The following is a 23,903-nucleotide window of genomic DNA, read 5'->3' on the forward strand; positions in this document are numbered from 1 at the left end:
TCGAGGAGGTCAACGACATAGCCGACTACTTTAACACCCCTAATGTACCTCGCGAGACTGTCTTGCTTCGTATGCTACCAGTTACATTTAAGGGAGCCACGAAAGATTAGCTGAAATCACTCCCTCCGGGATCTATCACCACATGGGCTAAAATGCGTGAAGAATTCATAGATCAATTTTTCCCTCCCTCCAAAATATCGAAATTGAAAAAGGCAATTGCAAACTTTGAAAAAGAAGTGGGAGAGTCACTTTATGAGGCATGGGAAAGGTACAAAGTCCTGTTAAAGAATTTCCCTCACCATGATCTTAACATTCAGCAAGAGGTCTCCATTTTCTATGATGGAGTAAACGTGACGACTAGGCAACTCCTTGATTCCCGAAGACAACTCATGAAGAAAAATCCAAGTGTTATAAAGGAGCTAATTGAAGAATTCTCTAAGCATTCTAGAGAATATCATAATCCAAGGAACGACCCAGCTCGAGGGGTGGTGAACTCAGTCAATGATAGTATGGCAGCCGTGATGGCTAAATTGGAAAGTATGGACCGAAGAATGACAAAGATGGATCAATCCATCCATGCCATTCGGGTGGGATATGAAAATTGTAACGGGCCTCACCTTACTAAATATTGTGATCTAGACGAACATGGGAACCGGAAAGTGCAAGTATGTTACTCAAGTGGCAATAGATATGACGAGGATTGGCAAAAACCGAAAAAAGAGTGGCTACCATATGACGAGCACAAGAAGGCAAAGGAGGAGAAGTATAGGCTAGAAACTAGATGTTTCTATCAAAAGGAGGAGCCGGTGCAAGAAAAGAAAATGGATCTTGAAGACATGCTAAAGCAATTTGTAGTCGCATCCAACAAAAGACACAATGATACCGAAGCGGCAATAAGGGAACAACAAGCAATGATGAGAAATCAGCAGGCCTCTATTCTCAATTTTAAACTCTGTAAATTAGGGTTTTTACTCTAATAGGTAAACTTTATTCATTCTATCAGCCACCACAGCCCACTCGACGAGCAACTTCCTCGCAAGCGACCATCTTCAAATTTTGTGCTTTCTTCCAATTTCTTGCCAAAAGGTTAGCACTTTCACCCATAATTATGTTAAAGTTTTGATCTTTGGTGGTGTAATGCCATAATTTGTTAGATTCCCGATTTTTGAACTTGACATGAATTTTATGGTTTCGATTTTGGTCAATTTAGAGTGTTATAATTGAAATTTTTGTGAATTAACACTTGGTATACAACCCTAGACAAACCCCTGAAACAAATTTTGAGTATACATGTCTGATTTGTTCCGAATCAGGTTTGATTTCCGCGAGCAGTTCATCTGACTCGCCGGGTCTGTTCATGGACTCGACGAGTCCATGCCGTAACTGTCCAGATTTTTAATTTTTAATGTTTCTGTGGTTTTGTGGTTTTGTGGTTTTGTTTTGTGTTGATTTTGCATAAAATGTTTAGAGTAGGCCAAAGCTCAAGGGGAAGCCGAGGGGAATTCTCGTGGTTTAATTTTCCACAAGTCGTTTCAAAGCCCACTTTGGCTAGGTGGAAGAAGAAGCTCGAGACACTCAAGGGAAAGGATATTTACGTGGCGAATGAACTGAACTGGGAATGGATGGGTCAAGTGGGTTTGACGGAGGCATTCAATCCTTATTTGACTAAGGTTTTTGTTCAAAATGGGATCTCAATTACTTGCAATGGCTGGAGGAGGTTGTTCCAAATTCAAGAACCAGTGTACCGAGAGCTTTGCCTAGAGTTCTTTGCCACGGTATCATTCTGGGGTGGGAGTGATTTTTATAATCAAAATGTCTTAACTTTCTGCCTTCGAGGTGAATACCGTGAATGAAACATAGCGGAGTTGGGTTGGAGATTGGGCATCTATGATAAATCTGAGGTTATGACTGAAGCTTGCGGGTTGTTTTTGGAGAACTTTCACAAAGATCTTCCAGAGGGAACAGTTGGTGCAAATTGTTGGAATACAATAGTGAATAGAGTCTACATTCCTTCGGCGGCTCAAGAAGGGAGCATAAGATCCCCCATTCACCGTTTGATTCACCGCTTGATTGCTAGTACCATAAACATGTGGAAAGATGACGACAAGGTCCCGACCCTTGATATCTTCTACTTGTGGTGCATTATTATGCCAAATACATTTTGCAATCTTCCTTATTGTTTGGCGAAGTATTTGGGAGAGGGAGCGGTGAAGAATAGGACTACTTCCAAAATAAATGGGGGTATGTTTGTTTCTCTATTAGCAAGGTCGTATGGTGTGTTGGAGAGAGGAGCTGGGAGCATGTTGACTATGTTACCAACACCTCCATTTAGTGTTATGCTTTATAGGAGAGCAAGAATTATGGAAGATTATGGTGGTGGTCACTTTGCAATCCCGGATGATGATGATGTGATAGCTCCCGAGGAACCGGGTAGGCGGGTTAGGCCTAGACAAGATCGTGCACATGAAGACCCACTAGTAATCCCGGTGGAAGAAGAATTACCAATGGATTGGTACAATGTGGAGTTGAGACGGTTTGAAGATGATATTGGACAAGGTATAAACTACAATTATATGGCTCTTGCCCATATGATGAACCACATGCACATTCCACCGATGGACGGACCCGGGTACTCGCATATTAGGAATTAGGAAGAAAGGGTAAATGCGAGATGGAGTGGAGCCGGGGGAAGCGGAAATGGGGATGGAGATGATGAAGAAGACTAAGATTAACTATCGATTTTGGTTTTTATTTGTGTGTTTTGTTTCAAGACAATTTTTATTTTGCTTGGTTTGGTTTGTTTTTCTTTTGGTTGACGTTTGAAACTTGTAGTAATTAGGGATTATGTAGGACTTTTAATTGTATTCCTTTTCTATTACATGTGTTTGTTTTTGGTCTTTTCAGTTTGAGGATGAGGGATGATTGCAAGAATATAGAGTCAAGATTAAGCAAGAAAAAATACGAGAGAAGTCGAGTTTAGAAAAGAGAAATAGGAGTTTTGAGTCTGAGTATGAGTCTGATAATGAAAGGGGTTAAAGAGTGCTTATTTACTGAGGAAAAATGAAGGGAGTGTCACTTTGATATTACCCAAACATCCTAGAAACGGACCTCGAAGCAGAAGCAATTTTCGGTACATCCAGCGATAGACTCGTCGAGTACACATATAGAACTCAACGAGTCCATGTGAAAAAACACGACTTTTCTACTTTTATAACCATAACTCCCCGAGTCTCCACATGGACTCGACGAGTTTCTCAACTTCTTATTTTCCACTTGATGATTTGATGCCCTTTGACGCTGGTTTCGATTATATTATTTGAAGATCATTTTCTGAGCATTTCCAAGAGCTTGTTCTTTTATATTTGGAGTTGTACACACGAGTCTTGACGCCCGAGGTATGGATGAGTTGTTCCCATTCCTAAAGTCAATTGAAGATGGAGCTTTAAATAAAGAATATCAACCTCGCCACTACTATCCCAGGGGAGTTTGTTCCAATTCCATCTTTACTTTTATGTTTTTATCATGCATGATATGCAATGAGGACATTGCATAAATTAAGTGTGGGGTAGGGGGGTTGGTTATATTGGTTAATTTAGAATTTTATTCAATTTTTTTTAAAAAAAAATTGCATAAAAATTGTTAGGGTTAATTTAGGAAATTTTGGTAAAGCAATTAGGATTCATACTAGTATTGTGTTTAATGATTATATGAGGACACAAATGTTTAGTTGAGCCTATACATGTTATAATGCATTTGTGGCCCCCTTTATTCTAGTGAAATCATGGGACAAAAACACAACCTCGCTTAGTTTGAGGCATGCAACATGTTTTGCATCGTGTACTTGAAATGTATCCAGGAAGACTAATACCTTAACCAATATAGGATGAAGTTAAGCTCCTTTCTTAAGCATGTAGGTTTTGAGTTAAAAAAAAGTGAGGTACATGTTTAAAAAAAGAGAGAAATTACCGAAAAGTTAAAGAATTATGGAGTAGTCAAAGTATGAAGTATGAAGATCAAAATTCAAAAGTTGAAGATACCAAAAACCAAACAAATAAGGTGGTGAATTCAAAGAGATCAAAGATCAAATAAGTGGAGAATTCAAAGAGCTCCATTGTTGTATCAAAGTTGTAATTTTTCTAGAAGTTCTGTATGCTTGGTAATTTAACCAAAAATGACTTGAGGCTAAGAAAGTTTTCCATGGATGGGTTCGGAGGGATGCATAAAATGAGCATTCTTTAAAAGAAGTAGGCAAGTGTTTCTGAGGATTGTGAGTTCGTATTTGGTGTTGAGCTTCGTTAAGCCATGCAAAGGTTTAAAGCCTTTGACTTTATGGATCAAGTCAATTATATTTAGCTATTTTAAGGTTTTGGACATCTTGGATTAAGGGATTAAGACGTTTCTAGATTGGACGTGGGCAGGGTCAGTACGCATGGCTTACCTCTTCATACGCGGTGCGTACTGGGCTTCTTGGGCATACGCTTAGCGTACCCACTGAGTACGCGGGGCATACTCAGTCAGGAGGTATTTTGCATGTTGGGCTTCAGTTTGGGCCATCTTTTGGACTTAGTTGTCTTGGGCCCTACTGGGCCACCAGGTTTTGGGTTGAAAATTGTTTTCAGAAGGCCTACAATGGGTTTGGGCCCAATTTGGAAAATTGGGCCATGGATTGGGCCTTAGATGGTTTTGGTTTTGGGCCTTGTGGATTATATGGTTTGGGCCTAAGTCTTGGTCCAAACTAGGTGAGGGGTAAATTGGCCATTTACCCTAGTAATGGATTTACAAAAATGGATTGAGATCATAATGTTGTTTGGCTGTTGTTTGAGTTTTGATAGTTCGGGAATTGGTCAGCCCACAGCCATAGATTTATCCACGGGATTCAGCAGTGCGAGGTGAGTTTCCTCACTGGGTTAACGGGTCGTAAGCACCAATGCCGGCCCACGATTTTTATGTTAAAATGCTATATGTTTGCGTAACTCTTGCATGCGTTATGAGATGGTATGCTTACCGGGCAACGCCTGATGCCAGGCGAGGCTGATGAGTATATTGTATGCTAGTTATTAGAACATGTTTATATGCTTACCGGGCGAGGCCCGATGCCGGGCGGGGCTCGATGACTGTATGGTATGCTATAGTATTTGTGATTATTGCATGAGCTAGTAAGGTTATATGTTTATATGATTTGTGTGTATCGGGCGGGGCCCAATGTGAGGCGGGGCCTGGTGATTAATAGATCTGTAATCCGAGCAAGACTCGATGTCGGGCGGGGCCCAAAGCCGAGCGAGGCTTGATGTCGGGCGGAGCCCGAGACCGAGTAGGACTCGATACCGGGCAAGGCCCGAAGAAGGGTAGGGCCCATTATGTGATTTTATGTATGTGTGGTATGAGGTATCTTGGGGAACTCACTAAGCTTTGTGCTTCAGGTTTTCAGTTTATGTTTCAGGTACTTTTGTTTTCAAATGGAAGAGCTCGGGATGATTGCAGAGCACACACCACATGATTCCGCACTCTGTGATTTACTCTAATTTAATGATATTTTGCTAAATCTTGATTACCATGGTTTTATGGAAATGAAATGTATTAACGAGTTATTAATCTAAAAACAAAAATTTTATGTCACTATTTTTGGGACGTTACATTTTATGATTATGAGGTATGGAAAATGGATGTTTAAAAATGCTTTCATAAATGGGAAGTTAACTTAAAACATGTACATGAGTCGGCCATAAGGTTTTGTACACGCTAAGTATCCTGATAGAGTGTGTAAGCTTTTGAAACCTAATTATGAATTGAAACAAGCATCTCACAGCTAGAAACTTTGCTTCCACAAGAAACTCAAAGAGTTTAGATTCTCTAAAAGTGAGGATGATTCATGAGTATATGTCAAAGCTAATGGGAGTATAGTAACCTTCCTAGTGTTGTATGTTTGTGAGATACTCCTTATAGGAAATGATATCCCAACCTTGCAAGAAGTGAAATCTTAGCTTGTGATGTGTTTATCTACAAAGGATCTAGGGGAAGCAACCTATATCCTTGGGATAAGAATTTTTATGGATAGAAAGAGACACCTTATTAGTCTTAGCCAAAGTACATACTTGGACAAAATATTGAAGAGTTTCAATATGCAGAACTCCAAGAAAGGGGATTTTCCCATTCACTATACTGTCAAATTTAGTAAGACTCAAATTCCTAGTACTAAGGAAGAAATATATGACATGAGTCGAGTCCCATATTCTTTGGCTATAGGATCAATCATGTGTGCTATGACATGTACTCGCCATGATGTGGCTTATGCTTTGAGCATGGTTAGTTTTTTTCAGGGAAATCCAAGCAGAGTCCATTGGACAGCAGTCAAGAATATTCTCAAGTATTTGCGAAGAACAAATAACATGTTTCTAGTTCTTGGTGTCAATGATACATTGAGAGTGTGTGGTTACAATATCGCTAACTTTTAAACAGATCGTGATAACTTTTGTTCTCAATCTGGCTGAGTTTTCTTGTTAAATGGTGGAACGGTGACTTGAAAATTTTCCAAGCAGTCAACGGTGGCTAACTCTACTTGTGAGGCAGAGTACATCGCAGTGAATGATGCATCGAAGGAAGCGGCTTCGCTGAAGAACTTCATTGGAGATCTCAGAGTAGTCCCGACCATTCTAGAGACAATGGAACTTTTATGTGATAATGAAGGTGCAGTTGCTTTGACTAAAGAATCAAAGGATCATGAGAGATATAAGCATATCGACATAAAGTATCACTACATCAGACATAAGGTTGAAGAAGGGCGTCTCCTGGTGAAACGAGTATCATCAGAAGATAATCTTGCAGATCCTTTGAAAAAGTCTCTAAGCAGGGTCAAGCACAACCAGCATGTTATGAGCATTAATCTAAGAAATGATATTAGTTTTAGTAGTTAGTTGATACTTTGAAACTATATAACAAAATAAATGTTATTGATTTTGGTGAATGAATAATAGAAAATTATTTATGAGCATCATACTGCCTTCTTCAATTATTTATTCTTGTGTTTCGATTTGCATGTGTTACTTCCTGAGTAATTTGATTATTTGAAATTCCACAGTCGCTCATACTTTTGGAAGTGAGTAGTGATTTAAGACTGTCATGAATTGATTGTAGTGTGTCCATAGTGATTGGGCATAACATATGATTGTTGAAATATTCATGAGTACTTTGAAAATAGAGATTTTAAGTATTGGATAAACCCACGCTTATAGATTACTTCATGGATTCAGTCATGGGTAATTCTAAGACAATAATATCTTATATTCTTTAAATGGAGATGTATAAGTTGTGATTTACAAATCGGTTGTACATTGGTGTAGCGAAAATGCATCAGTAACATGATGTTATAAAACTGTAGTATCATGTATGATTTGGTAATTAAAGGTCACAGTTATGTAGTCAAAGTTTATTCATTCCTTTTTCCCTAGGGAAAAACGATATCTTTAGGCCCCTAGGTGATTTGGTGTTGACGTTATAGTGCTGGACCCAGACGGGACTAAATTGATGTGTTCAATTGGTAGTCCAATGACGTCATCACAAATCGGGAAACAAAATTTTAGACAATAAGATTCATTGGATTACATTCCACGTGTCCATACGATATCTTGAAGAACGAAGGGATAGTTGAACACTTATCTTAGGGCCAACGTTCGATTCGAATCAGAGTTCGGCAGTTGCTACGGAAAGCACACTTTGTTGTTTGGTTCAAGGTTATACTTTCAATTGTAGTTATATTCTTATCCAAGTGGAAGACTATTGGATTAAAGTGTCTAAGCTCATAACTAAATTGGTATATACTTGAATCAGAAACAAAGTCCTTTTGGGTTGCCCTCATAACTAGTAACTGAATAGACTGGCATTTAGAGAGAGAGAGAGAGAGAGAGAGAGGTTGACTTATTAGTTTATTATATTATTAATAAATTGTAACTAATGATTTGTTAATATATTATGTGATTAATATATTAATTGGAAATATTGATAATTAATTGAGAATTAATCAAAAATTAATTGGAATTAATTTTGGGATTAATTAGATTAATTTTTAATGCCAGGAGTGAGTTGCAATTATTTAATAGTTGAACAAGAAGGGAATTAAGAACATTCCATAGGTTTGGACGGTTTTGAGGAATCAAAATAGGATCCAAAGTATTCATTTTGGATAAATAGGAAACTAGATAAATATCATATCTGAAATAATATTATTATATTTCAAATTAGGGTTTCTAGGGTTTTCCTATCAGCTATAAATAAGATCCTTGGAGCTCCCTATTTCCATCCACTTTATTCTCTTTAGAAGAGCCGAAATTTTGTTCATCCCTCTCATGTCTCCTATTGTCTTCTAGTTGCTAAGGTTTGAGTACAAACAATTAGACGCACAAAGCTTTTGTTGCTAGGATTTATGAAGTGGAAAGGAAGGATCAAGGTATTATTTGCTATAATAAATCAAAGGTATGTAAACCCTTACTCTAGAATTTTGATTACAGTAGGTTTCTTTTAGGGTTTATGATATTCAAAGTATGTTGCCTTAGTTTGTGAAGACATAGATCCTTATAGGGTGTATGTACCCTCTTAATTGTTAAGTGAATTTCTGCAATGTACATGTTTTCTTATAACCTATAAAACCTATCATCTCTAACACTCTTTGTGCTTATGGATCCATTCCCATCACCTCTACTCCCAGATCAAAAGATATCAAAAGATTTCATTTAGTAAGCTCTTTCCCCCAAATTCAATGTTTTTCAAGTCTAATTCGCCAAAAACATAATCCAATTCCAATCCCGATTAAAAGTTTTTGTAGATTCTCCTAATCCTAGTTCTTTTGAAAATCTAGCCATGTATCCAAGTTTTTGTCAGATCTTTAATGCAGTTGAGTAGGCTTGTGCCAATTTCAATGGCAAAATCATTAGCGAACAAGAAATTAAGAATCCCCAAAAAGAAATTGACAAATATAGTTAGATTTAGGGTTCTTCAATTAATAAAACACTATAATTTTTTTCAATTTGTAAAACAAAACAATAGAACAAATACATTTAGATTTAGGGTTCCTAATCAGATCAAAAACATAATTAGATGTGGTATTCATCATTTTCAAGCACATAATCGGGAATGAGAGTCCAAATCAGAGAAAAAATGTGTATACTAAATAAGATATCTATGCAGACCAACTTTTTTCCTTAAAAAGGATAAAATATGTACGCTAAATCAGAGACCTATGCAGACCAACCTTTTCCGTAGAAAAAGGCATGACACCGACCTTTGTTTCTGTAACCATCAAGCCGTCGGTGGAGGAAGAGAAGTCATGTTTACAGGCTTTCGTCAACAACCATGGTTTTTGCTGCTACTTTGAGATCAAATTCATCCAAAGCCACATCTATTTTTTTTCATCAGGCTCACAATTCAAATACTTTATTTCAACTCACAGTATGCACGATGGTCAAATACCCAATTGCAATATCACGTCTTCAATACCCACAACAAACAAATTAGACGAATATTTCCCTGATCATCACCAGAAGCACCAATCTTTCAAACTCTTTTCCCTCTCCAGTAAGCTTAGCGATGACAGTGACACAAGCACTAGTGGGTTTGGGTTGGGTTCTAAAGAGGGGAATTGTGGAGGCTCTGTTTTGATGCATAGCTTCCCAACACCTAAAGAGATATGTAAAGGGCTTGATAAGTTTATGATTGGTCAAGAACAAAGAAGCTCTGACAGTGGCTAATGTTGAAGGCGACTCCAACGAAGTGGTTTTAATGGAGGATTTTGGGGGAGCGGTGAAAGCTGGGAATGAGAGAGAGAGAGAGAGAGAGAGAGGGAGAGAGAGAGAGAGAAAGAGAGAAATCAAATAAAATAGGGGTATTATAGTAATTTCATGTTATATTTAATAGAAAAATTAATAGTGTTAGTCATAAAGATCATTGGTGTGCTAAGGTGTTTGTCATAAGGACCATTAGTATGCAAGTTTTGTTCCAAATGAACAGTTTATGCAAAAAAAAAACAAAAAAAAAATCATAAAGACTATATTAGGAAAAACCTGAAAAGCATTAAGATCATTTGTGAAATTTTATCAAAAAATAATTAATTCAAACATAAGAAAAAGTTATGAAGGTACAGAGTTAAGGAAAAAAAAAGATTTTCGCAATCAACGATTTTTTAGAAGTCAAACGTATACCAAAATGACGTTTTAGCGATTAAAAAATTTTACATGTAATTTTTTTTAGCTATTTTCTAAGAACCTTGATAACAATAGTTATGCTTATTTTTTCATATAATTATATCATTTATAACAATTAGATATTAGCGGTGTTTGGGATTGCTTTTCAAAACAGTTTATTGGCTTATTGACTTTTTGAAAAGCTAATAAGTCAAAAAAAATGTTTGGCAAACTTAAAACCATTTTTCAAATTGCTTTTCCATAAACTTCAAAAAACACTTTTTAATAAACATGTAAAATTTGGCTTTTTGAAACTATTTATATTTTTTAACCAAAATAAATTCAAAAACAATTTTAAACCAAACATTTTTTAACTTATTGATTTATTGGTTTTTTCAACATAAATTAATCCACATTTAAAAAAAATCACACTATAAGTCAATAAACACTTTTATTTAAAAATACTTTTACATCCCAATCACCCCTTAATTTGATTGGTAAATTGGCAAATTGGGAGAAAAATGAAGTCTAAAATCCGTTATTCACGTGTAAGCTACCATCATTGTCACACTCTTGTTAAATGTTAACACAACCTTCAAATTGGTCCCCAAAAAAGTGGATGTAATCATGTAAACCGGGAGATATGATCGGTCCGCATTTTAAAAATCAAAATATTAAAATATTAAAAGCCCCAAATATATTGCGATTGTCCGCCACTCTTTTTATAATATATTTAAATATTACTTAAATTAGTTATTAAGGTGAATTACACCAATCGTCCATCGTGTGTATGTCAGAAAGCGTGTTTAATCTCTATTTTCAAAAATTAACTCGGACCGTCCCTCGTTTGTTTAAAAGTTGCACCCTTCGTCCCTCCAGGCATAAAAATACCATTTTGTCCTTATTTATTTTTGTTTTGATTTGTTTATTATTTATTAATTATTAATCTATTAAATGAAATGGTTTAATTAAATATATGGTTCTTTCACTATTTCCATTGACCAACACAACCATCACTACCGTCATGTACAAGCACCACCACCAGGGTTCGATTTTTTATGTTTACCCGAAGAAGCCACCAGCTCCAATACTCCGGCGAGTGGAAGTCATCTCCGACAACACTCTCAAGGCTCTCTTGTACCCCTTTCTCTCTCAGATCTCCAACTATTCTGGTGAATCTAAACTAAAAAGGAAGAGCAAATCGGCAAACCCCAAATTAAAAAGGAAAAACTTTTTCGGCGTGGCCCTAAATCATAGTCGCCATATGAAGTGTCAAAAACAAACCCCACATAGCCGATGTATCCCTTCATATTTTCTGATGTACATCTGGAAGAGTCATAGTCACCACCATCGCAAAAATACATAACCACTACCTCATATTTGTATGCTTTTGAACAGAGGTGGCTATAGTTAGGGTTTCAGAAAACATTAGGGTTTCAGTGCAGATCTACAATGGCGATGACAACTCAAAATACAAGTGATTTCGGTGCCAATCTACAGTGGTGATGGCGGCTTTGTGAAGACAACCTTCTCGGGTGAGGTGATGGGCTCAAACGTCATTGGAAGTGAGGGAGTTGGCTGGAGACGATGATAGATGTAGAGATAAGGTTCGCCGGAGGATAGAGGCAGTGATGATGGTTGTGACTTGCTGACGAGCCATGTCTTATTTTTCCCTTTCATTGAGTGTGTGCATGTGTCTTTCCGATCAGTAAAAATGTGAGGGTGGGGAAAGTGATAGGGGGATGGTATAGTGGGCCCTATTTTTTTAAAATTGAAAATAATAAAAATATAAAATTAATTGAAAAATAAAAAGACAAGGGTATTATTGTCATTTTAGTTTTGGCATGGACTAAGTTTGCAACAAAATCGTCTTTCAGGGATGAAGCATGTAAGCTTAAACCAAACGAGGGACGATCCGAGTTAATTTTTGAAAATAGAGACTAAACATGCTTTCTGGCATATGCACGATGGACGATTGGTGTAATTTACCCTAGTTATTATAACATAAAAACCACATGATTTATTATAAGAACATTATGTAACAAAGGTCACGCAATTTACAAATAAATTTTAATTATACTAATTTGTGAAAACAGACATAATCAAATTTTTTTATACGTCCACCATAGTCGACTTGTGGGCTTTATATACGTTTTGTTTTATTGTATTTACTATTTAAAAATTTAAATTAAATTGAAATTGTAACTAAGTTTTTTTATTTAATTTACAAAAGTGCCCATAAGTTTATATTACTTATTATAGTTTTAGGGTTTAAATTTAAAATCATCGTTGCTTATTTTACATAAAAATTTAAATAACTAATATATATTTATAAAGTTAGATAAAACATATATATAGTTTTCAACTTTGAAATTCTCATTTTAGTCATACAACGAATGAAAGTTAGATGATTTTTATTTTATTTTTGGTTATGATAATAATTTAATTTTCTATTTGAAATGAGATGGGTCAATTTAAGCTTCTGTCTGAACTTACTAAAGTACGAACTGTATACAACGTCCTGAAATAATCCACAGCTCGAAACGTGGCCCTCTAAGTTTGGAAACCATATAACGTGGGTAATCACCATTCGATAACGTGTCATCCTGTCATTGGCCCAAACACAAAACTGGAAAGTGTGTGTTATCGGACAAAAAGGATCTTGAGATATTAAATCTACCCCAGATTTTCCAACGCATATCACCTTTTCTTTTTATTTATTTCAAAATAACAGTTTTGATTCCACACTTGATTTAATTAAAACTTAATGATAAATATGTACTTTTAAGATTTTTTATTAGGCCTCGCATATAGAAGCCATGAGTTCCTCCCGTGCCCAAGTGGTTGGTAGCCATTGTCGTGCACACAATTTTCCATGCGTTGCGTTTCGTGATATGTGACATAGAGAGCAACGAGTCAATCACCTTTCTTGTTCTCTTTTTCTCTCTTGCATCCAGAGGTGTCAAGGATCGATACGACACAAAACTCGATACGGAATAAACGAGTTTGGTTAAGATATTTCAACCCATTTAAAAAAACAGGTTTACACAACACGACACAGAAATTAAACGGGTAAAGTTAGGGTTGAGAATTTTAACTCGAAAATAACCAATCTATTTATATATAAGTTTTTTGAATTTTTTAAATAAACTAGAAAGATTTAAAACCAAAACCATAAATAAAAAGAAAACATTTGGATTGAGTCATTTTGTAATGTGGAAATGACTTAGTCGTTTAGATTAAAATTTCATTTTCAGCTTTTTGTTCTCTCTCGAACTATACAATCCATTTGACCACTCTCTCATCCTCATCATATCGTCTTCCCCTTCCCTAATTTCTACTTTTTCCATTATATCAACTGAAGTTTGAACATGCTAAGACTTTATCTATTCTGTCTCCCAACTATTACTTTTTCCTTTCCGCCTACCCAACTCTTAATCTTTCAACATGTTTAGTGTTTCAACCTTACATGACACGACATATTTCAAGGTATACATCTAACACAAAACCCGACACGAACTCTAAACAAAAATAAACGGGTTGATACGACATGACACGTTAATTAAACGGGTCATGTTATGGTCAAACACTTTCAACCCGTTTACTCTTTTGGCATGACATGAATCCGCATGACACGTCACAATTGTCACGTCTACTTGCATCCCTCTTCCTATTTCTATTCTCCTTCGTTGGATTATACCGACAACCATAGTGGTGGTTTGTGGCGGTGTTATTTGCTTATCTGAAAGCTTTTCATGCTCCTTGGCGTGTGAGATACCCTTCAGCCTTAACATAAAATAAATTAAATGTTTATGTTAAGATAAATTTATAGAAACCAATAAATGAGGACTACCTTTACAAAAAAAATAATGTATTTCTTTGTTAATAAATATGTATAACCATAAAGATGTTTATTCCAAAAAAAAAAGTTGTTAACCATTTTTTTATCACGAATGTTACAACCCAAATCCAGGAAGCCCATTTGTTGCTTAGTTGGGTCTAGTCCAACCCACTAGTTACATAGCTTCCAGAACATGTCCCTTCATTTCCTTGTCTTTCAGTTTGCTTGGCTGTTGATTTCCGCGACCCTTTGTATTCCAGGGGAGCCTATAAAAAGGACTCCCCCCTCTCATTTGTATCCATGAAATTCTTTACAATTAATACAAAGTTCCCAGTTTTCTGATTTGGAAGTGTTGCTTAGTAACCTCTTTGTAACACTTGAATCTTGGTATGTTTTTTTAGCCTTTGTTATTTAAATGTTGCATATTGGTCCCTGGAATAGTACACGAGGCGAACCACTTGATACGCTTAGCGTACTAATGCGAGGTGCTGATCGGGATTCCGGGCACGTACGTGGGGCGTACACTCATGTACGTGGGGCGTACGTACAGTTTAATGAAACCCTAATTTAGAGTGTTGTGCCCTATATAAAGGCCTTAAGTCTTCATGGCTGGCCTCTTTGCCAGCCTCCATTGCCATAAAAACCCTAAATTGACCCTTAAGCCTCTTTGTGGTGTTCTTGAACTATTAAGAAGACTTTGGTGCCCATTTTAGCCTTTGTGAAGGAAGTAGAGAAACTTGAAGTTGACTTGCTTGGTGAGAAGGTTTTGGATCCATAATCATCATCTTTTGTGCAAGCTTTCTGAGGTATCAAGTTTAAATCTTGGCTTGTGAATGTTTAGATCTCTTTATGGTTTGATTTTTTATGCTTTTGGTCCCTGTTTGGGTTGATTGAAAAGTTAAGACTTTTGAAGGACTCATTATTTTAGATATGAGCTTGTTAGGAGTTTTTTTAGCATAAAGGTGCAAGCTTTATGGGATTTTTGGTCTCATGCATACATTAAGTCACTTATTAAGTCCTTGTTAAGCTTAAGAGTTTCATTTAGCCATGCATGAATGTAAAGTTAGCAAATTTATGTGATAATCCAGCTCTAGGAAGTCAAATCTATGTTTTGGAGCTATGTCTTAAGGGATTAAGTGTTGAAATGAAGTTTGGGTTGAATAGGTGAGTAAGTTGGGCGCACAAGCAGTTACGTTTAGCGTACAATCCCTTAAGCGAGTACACTGCACGTACATGCTTAGTTAGCCCCGCGTACTCAGTCTGGTGGACTTGGCATGTTTGGGCTTCTGGTTTGGGCTATCCTTTGGGCCTAGTTCCTTGGGGCCTTGTTGGGCTATCTGAATGCAAGAGTTTGGACTAGGAAAAATTGGTGGGCCTATGGGTAAGGCCCATATAGGGATTTGGGCCCAATTTCGAAAATTAGGCCATATGTGGGCCTTGGATGGTTAACTGGGTTTAGGGTCTTTTAGATTGAAAGTTTGGGCCTTAGTCTTGGACCAAACCAGGTAAGGGGTAAAATGGTATTTTTACCCTAAGTATAGATTGAAGGATATAGATTTGACTCCAATTGTTAATTAGGTGTTATTTGATATTGATAGCTCAGGGATTTGTCGAACCAACAACAATGGATTATCAGTGTGATTCAGCTGTGCGAGGTGAGTTTCCTCACTATGTGTAGGGGGTTGAAGGCACCAATGCCGACCCATGATTTGTTATGTTAGAATACTCGTTGTTTGTGTAATACTAGTATGTGTATGTGCTTGTATGCTTACTGGACAGGGCCCGATCATTATTCTGTATGGTATTACTTGTCATGTAGTATGAATTGTATGTGGGCGGGGCCCGTTATACTCATTGGGCGGGGCCTGTTATACTCATTGGACGGGGCCCGTTATGCGAGTTAGGGTGGGGCCCGTTATGTGTTATATGTTTGGTATGTGGTATCTTGGGGAACTCACTAAGCTTTGTTCTTACGGTTTTCAGTTTATGTTTCAGCTACTTCCAGTTCCAAGGGGAAGGGTTCGGGATGATTGTAGAGCACACACCACCTGGTTTCGCTTTTTGTGATTCACTCTGATTGATATGATGTTTGAAACTTTCATTTTATTTGGTTTGTATCAGTGATGTTTGTGAAATATTGATTTTACTAAATTAAAAATGAAATTTCCGGGTCTTATTTTTGGGATGTTACAAGTTGGTATCAGAGCCTTAGTTTGAGCGATTCGAACATACTCTCAGGTGTGTCTGAACTCAAACTGAGGATTTGGTTAAGTTTTTTAAAAGGAATATAGTTTAAGAAAAAAGTTCTTCTAAGATAGGAAAGGGTGTGGTGCATGCAATCAGCCAAGCTCAAGTAAGTTTTCCCAAAATACCGATACATGTTATCTGATATGATTTGACATGTGAATCTGTGAATCGCATGCTAGTTAGGGCTAAGGATCTGCTCAGTTTTTGCATGATAGAATTCTAGGAGAGATGCCTTTGTATACCTATTGTATGAGCTTGTATACTTCCATGCTAGTACTTTTCAGTCAGGGATAGGGTAGCCTGATTAGGTGATACTTGATTCTAGTTACTTGATGCCCGAATGCTGCTAGCTTTATGCTTTATAGGAGTTCTAACTAGCTTTAGATAATTAGTAAGCGAATATGCCAAGTTACATATTATGAGAACTAAATAATTTTAGAAGGTTAGGTTTTAACTCTATTGTGCAGCTCTTTTCTGAGTCCAACTGTTGTAGTGTGAGAGCTCTCATTCGAAGAATTATATGGTTTTAGTAATATGCAATTGTATTCGTGAGCTAGTTAGAGGAAGTTAGCGGGAATTCCTTGTGCAGCTGATGGCGGAGAGTGGTGTGGAGTTGCCCTTGGAAAACCTAGGATGAGATCTAGTGCTAGGAGCCTTATCTGTGAAGGGAAATTATACGGATATAAAGTGACTTGGTGGAGTCCAGGCAATCCTTGAGGAAAGTATGGATAAATGTGGAAGGTAATATGGGCCCGTACTACTGGAAGCAGAGGATCCGTACTCGATTAAGGGAGAGTTGCGATGAAACCAGGAATTTTGTAAGTTTGTGATCCCTCGATGTATATATTTTGATGCGTATTCTGATGGTTTATATGGTCTATTTTCAGTATGGTGACATTGCGAGGAAGACATGTTGGCTGTTATGGTGATGGAGAGGGCCCGGGCTCGGGATCTGGAGCCGGGCAGCCAGATGACCAGACGAGGGAGTTCATCTCGTCTGAGATTACACGCAGTATACTTGAGCAAACTCATGTGATCTTTGGCACGGTCAAGGAGGGTATTATGGAGATTCTAAATGAGCGGTTGAGCGCCTTTTGCGTAGAGATGGTGGCCTTGGTTGGGGTGCGTTCTTTGACATTCAGGGAGTTCCGGGCATGTGGAGTTGCAGCTTATCATGGGGCGAAGGACCTGATAGAGAGCAGGAGGTGTCTAGCGGATGTTGCTAACGCCTTTCGCACCAGCCATTGCCTCGAGGGGGACAAGGTCAGAATAGCTTCCTGCCTTTTAAAGGACAGGGCACGAGACTGGTAGGAGGAGGTTGGACGTGCAGTGGGTGATGATGATGTTGATGTGATGACATGGGAAGATTTCTGGACCAGGTTCCGAGCTGAGCTTGCACTGGTGATTGAGGTGCAGCAGTTAGCGCGAGAGTTTCAAGATCTCCGCCAGACTACGGGGACAATGGCTGAGATCATCACGATGTTCCGAGATTGGGGAGTTCTGGTTCCGCAGTATGTGGCGGACAAGGAGATGAAGAAGGCCCGATATCATGAGATGTTGAAGAGTGACATTCGGCAGTTTGTGAGCCGATCCAACTGCAAGACGCTGGAGGATATGATAGCTAGTATTAGAGAGAGAGATATATATATTGATCTTGAGATGGAAAGGAAGAGGAAGTCGGATGAGGTTCAGGTATCAGGGAGTTCGGGCAAGAGGCCCAAGGTTGTTGATGCGAGAGGGAAGGGCCAGCAGGGCCGAGGCCGCAGTGGCAAGTGCGATAGGTCGCACGAGGGGACATGCAGGGTGGCTGGTTCTGGCTGCTTCAAATACGGCCAAACTGGACATATTAGTAGGGATTGTACTGCTACCACCACGATCACCATGATATCTGATCTGATTTGCTTTCATTGCAATCAGAGGTGCCACAAGAAGGCCCATTGTCCGAGTTTGGCTACAGCAGGACCGGTGTCAGCACCCGCTCCTGCAACTCTTCGGATTACTGACGGCCTCCAGGGTCGCGCAGACGCACCTGTGGTGAAGAGGAGGGCTTTCCAATGGATGGCCGAGGAGGCGTGTGCAGCTCCCGACGTGGTGACGGGTATGCATTTTCTCCTTATCTCTTTATTTATATTGAATTTCTTGCTTATGTTTATGTGTTTTATTTTAGGATCGTTCCTTGTGAACAATATTTCTGCATTGGTACTGTTTGATTCGGGGGCTACCCGATCGTTTGTAATACTTGAGCTGAGCAAGAGATTTGTTAGAGCTCCGGAGGAGCTGGATTGTCCTCTAGATGTCGATATTGCTGATGATTGGTACGTTCGGGTTGTGAGGGTTCATCGGGGTTGTACTCTCCAGTTATTTAGTGAGCAGTATCCGGTCGATCTGGTTCATATTTCTCTGCGTGGGAACAAGGTTATCGTGGGCATGGATTAGTTGAGCCCTAATGGGGCAGTGATCGAATTTGAGCAGCAGTTCGTTCGGGTTCGGACCTCTAATGGGGGAGAAATAGCAGGTCATGGGGAGAGATCTCAGCATGGTCTGATTTTGTGTTCAACAGCGAGGGCCAGAAGCTATCTTCAGCATGGTTGTTCTGGTTATGTCACCTATGTTATGGATACCCTGGATAAGGGTAAGGCGGCCATGGATGATGTGCCGATTATGCAGGATTACCCGAATGTATTCCCGAAGGATTTGTCGGGGGTGCCTCCAGAGAGGCAGGTTGAGTTCAAGATTGATCTGGTTCCAGGTGCGGCTCCCATAGCCAAAGCACCATATCGGTTGGCTCCTCCTGAGATGCAGGACTTGTATACACAACCGGAGGAGCTGTTAGACAAGGGATTTATTCGACCGAGCAGTTCTCCTTGCGGAGCACCGATTATGTTTGTGAAGAAGAATGATGGGTCTCACAGTGTGTGTATCGACTACCGGGAGCTGAATAAGGTAACGGTGCAGAACCGTTATCCACTCCCAAGTATTGATGATCTTTTTGACCAGCTATAGGGTGCATCTTGGTTCTCCAAGATTTATTTACGATCGGGTTATCATCAGATGCAGTTCAAGGATGAGGATGTGTAGAATACTACATTCCGGAATCGTTATGGTCATTACGAGTTCGTGGTGATGCCTTTCGGGCTCACTAATGCTCCCACCGCGTTCATAGATCTCATGAACCGCGTGTGCATATCGATGCTGGATCGGTTTGTGATAGTATTCATTGATGATATCTTGGTTTATTCCAAGACTTAGGAGCAGGACGAGGAGCACTTGAGGGAAGTGCTAGAGACGTTGAGGAGGGAGAGACATTTCGAAAAGTTCTCCAAGTGTGAGTTCTTGTTGCGTGAGGTGCAATTTATGGGGCACCTTGTCAACCAGAATGGTATCCTGGTCGATCTAGCCAAGGTTGAGGTCGTGATGCAATGGGAGGTTCCGAGATCTCCATCTGAGATTCTGTTTTCCCGCACGTGCTGCACTGACCCCAACCCTGCTGGCCCCTCACTCGTTGATCTGAAGTCTTGGGTCTCTTCACGGGACCCTCCACTTCCTGCACCTGATCTGGCTCCCTCTTCCCCAGGTGCTCCAAATCAATCTCCTGCTCTCGGGCTCTCGAAATCAAATCATTCAGGGTCTTGCACCCTAAAATACTCACGAACTCCCTGATGTCATCCCTCAGCATATCATGATACCTTACCTTCTTCATCTCCTCATCTGTTGCATACTGCGGAACCAATAAATCCCTCTCCCGGAACTTGGCAGTGATTTCTAAACAGTCTCCCTAGTATGATGAAGGTCCTGAAACTCCTTCACCAACTGGTGTACCTCAATAGCTGTTGCGAACTTAGCCCTAAACCCAGGTCACAAACCGGGTCTACCTCCTCCCACCAATCTCGAGCTCTGTCTTTCAGAAGACAGGAATAAAATCTGACCTTCGACCCCTCGGGGCTGTTAACTCTATTAGCCATATCTGCTAAGCATCTCCTACTTGCAATGGGGTCCTACTCCCCAAAGAACGCAGGAGCTCCACAAGCACGGAACTCACGGAAAGAAAGAGTGCAAGCTACAACGATAGCCATAACCTCAGCACGGAACGCGCCCAAGCCCTCATCCAAAATCTCCAGAATCCCCTCCTTGACTGAACCAAAGATCACAGGAGTCTGGTCCAAAATATCATGGGTAATCTCCGATGCGGTAAACTCCTGCATCTGCTCAATAATCGGCTCATCACCATACTGAAAGATAACATGCAAATTATCAGAACATTCCAAGAATCCTCACCCCACAGGATTCCTAGATTCTCCAAGATTCTCCCCGATTCACGTATGGATCCTGTGCTTTCAGTAGTACGGGCCCAATACTATCTTCCACACCTATCCATACTTTCCTCAAGAGTCATCCCAAATCCTATAAGTCACCTTCTCAAATTGATACTCCAAACGATCGCTAAACAGTGCAACTAAAACCACTGAAGCACTCCCTAGGCTCCTTGACCTCACCCTACCATTGGCCGCTGAGAGACTCCCACCAATGCCTACCAACTACCCCATGAATATAGTCACATGCAATAGAGATCAGATCATCCTTAGAGTAAAAGACTCAACCCTAGAACGGTTGGACTCAAACGAGAGCTGCATAATAGGGCCAAATCGATCACTATGAGATTATTTAACATGTGTAACCTGTGACTTAACATATTCACTTAGTAGCTGGTCCACATCACTAAGAGTCCCACAAGCACAAAGCAAACAACATTCGGGCAACGGAAAATCTAACTAGCATACCACTAATCAAGCCGTTCTATCCACTTATCTGAAAACCATACTAGCATGTAATCCTAAAGCTCATACATTCAGGCATATAAAGGCATCTCTTCTAGCATAAAATCCTGAGCAGATCCTTAGCACTAATCTAACATGAAATTCTCATAATCATATAGCATAATAAACATGTATGGATATTATGGGCACCACTTACTTGAGCTCGGCCGATTGCACGCATCATAACACTTTCTTTTATTAGAAACCCCTTCATTAAACATTTATTTTATGAAAAATTTACCAAACCCTCCGTTTGAGTTCAAGCACACCTGAGAGTATGATCGAATCCCTTAAACCAAGGCTCTGATACCAACTTGTAACATCCCAAAATATCAAGGTAAAAATTTCATTTTTAATACAATCAAAAACACCCATTTATCTTTTATTCAAACACTTAGAAGTGTTTTATAAAGACAGTTATCCGAGTACAACAAAATCCAAAATAATCATCCGAAGCCCAAAATATGGCCCAATTTTTAAAATTGGGCCCAATCCCTTTTATGGGCCTTCTCCCAAGAGAGTCCAACAAAATCTCAATAGGCAAACGATGGAATTATGATGGCCCAACATGGCCAAACATGGCCCAAGACAGCCAAGCCCACCCTAGCCCAAAACCGAAGCCCAAAACAAAAGAAACCCAACCTGCTGAGTACGCAGGGCGTACTCAGCCTGTACGCTCGGTGTACTGCTTAAAGGGCTTGTACGTGCAGCGTACGTGCTTGTATGCCCCATGTACTCACCAACTTGTCTAACTTTCCCAATTAAGTTCCTAATCGATTAAGACCATGACCCAAGCTCAGATTTGACTTCCTTTAGGTGGTTAATCACATAAAGTTGCCAACTTTGTGTGCATGCATGGCTTAACGAAGCTCTTAAAGCTCAAAAGGACTTAATAGATGACTTAATGCATGCATGAGACCATGAAAATCATAAAGCTTGCACCTATAAGGTTAAGAAACTCATAATGTGCCCAGATCTAAAAGGATAAGCCCCACAAACGACTTTACTCAACAAACTAACCCAAAAAGAACCAAAAACATGAAATCCATGACATGAAGAGATCAAATCATACAAGGATCAAGGTTGGGACTTTATGCCACAAAAGTCATCAAACGATGGAGCTAAATATGGATCTTAAAGCTTCCTTCCAATGAGTGAGTCTTCAAGCTTCTTCTTTCCCCTCTAGGTGCACAAAATCCCCCACAAAATCCTCACAAGAGCTCAAAAGCACCACCTAATGGCCAAGGAACGAATTAGGGTTTTTAAGATGTGGAGGATGGCTAAGAAATGATCAAAAGAGGCTAACATATGGCTTATATAGGGCACAACCCCCAATATTAGGGTTTTCATCCTGATCACGTACGCTAAGCGTACTCCACGTACGTCCAACGTACGTGGATGAGCTCTGCGTCCACCACCTTCTAGTACCCCCAACGTACATAGAGTACACCCATCTTACTCCATCTATCCCAAAACTGACACTTTCCACCCCCAAGGGTCTAGACTGAAAAACCCAATTTTCTAAGTGTTACATGATCATTGTCAGAATCAATGTCACTATTAGTTCCTTGAGGAACCTCTTGAGGAATCTCCCCCTCAAAGTAAGAATCAGGGTAGACAACATTCAAAGGAACAACAGCTTTTGGCATTAAACCAAGATCAAAAACCTTTCATAGTCATCGGTCTTTGATTGGTCACCAGTGTCAGGAATGGGTTGGTCATTAGTTTTTTCATCAACGTTTGGAATATCAGCAACAATAATTCCCTTTTGAAGGACAACTTCAGCCCTTCCAGTTTCATACATCTGAGTCTGAGATGGAGTTGGTGCAATCACCACAATTTGCATTTGCTTTTCTGGAACCATTTGATTATTCTCCCCCTTTTTAGCAGCATCAGATTAGGGAGGAGAGTTAGTAGGAGGTGAAGGAGTACGAGGAGGGGGGTGAGATGGTGGTGGAGGAAGATTTGTTGATGGAGGTGGAGGTGGAGGAGGATTATCACCTGGAGAGTTTGGTGAGGTATCATCAACAATCATATCATCATCATCACCCAAATCCATAAGTCCCTTCATTGTAGCCACATCCCTTTCAACTTTACGCAATCTTTTTCTGACTGATTGAGTAATATACACAATTAGAGAGAGTTGGGAAAGCACACAACAATTTGAAAGTTGGAGTTGGATTCTTCCTGATTATACCGAGGAAAGGCAGCAATCATGATAGGAGTTGGCATAGGAGGAACAGTCTCAGCTTGAGGAGGAGGAGACGCTGGCTTTGGAGAATTTACATCTTGAATCATTGGCTCAGTAGTTTCCACAAAAGGATGGGTTGACCCACGTTGTGCAGCATTATCTGCAGAGGAAATGGGTGAAGGAGTAGATAGGAATCGAATGCGCTTCTTCATCCTTGGAGGAGAGTTCCGTGGAAGAGAATTCATTCCCTCAGTAAAGTCTTCTCCCTTATCAGCAGCTGATTCTTCTTCATCTTTATCAGTATCTTCTTCCTCGTCAACCTTATCTTTATTACTAGATTCTGCATCATCATCATCATTGTCATCATCATCTTTAGAGTCTGAGGATTCAACCACATAGGGTTTTTCAATCCAGTTTTGCATCCTCATAGTAATAGACAAGTAACCTTCGGATGGAGTGGCATTAATAATCTTTGAAGAAAGGCAATGAATTGGAATGATAATCCCAAGACTTTCAACATTGCCTACATCTCGAGACAAGATCAGTCCACGCCAATAAGGATATGGAACATACAATGTCTTCTTGTTCCAAATAATACAGTCAATCATTTGATCAAGAAAAAGTTGAGAAAAATCCAGTCT

General features: G+C 39.4%; 1 non-coding gene across 1 annotated transcript; it reads right to left on the reverse strand.

Moving 5' to 3' along the window:
- Positions 1–200: 200 nt before the first annotated feature.
- LOC145118084 (small nucleolar RNA R71) lies at positions 201–307 on the reverse strand. Its single transcript, XR_013713068.1, has one exon. It is a non-coding gene; the product is annotated as a small nucleolar RNA R71 (small nucleolar RNA).
- Positions 308–23,903: the final 23,596 nt, after the last annotated feature.

The sequence above is a fragment of the Lactuca virosa genome, chromosome 5, assembly GCF_052849685.1.
Source record: "Lactuca virosa cultivar CGN04683 chromosome 5, Lactuca_virosa_CGN04683_v6, whole genome shotgun sequence".
Classification (NCBI taxonomy): Eukaryota; Viridiplantae; Streptophyta; class Magnoliopsida; order Asterales; family Asteraceae; genus Lactuca; species Lactuca virosa.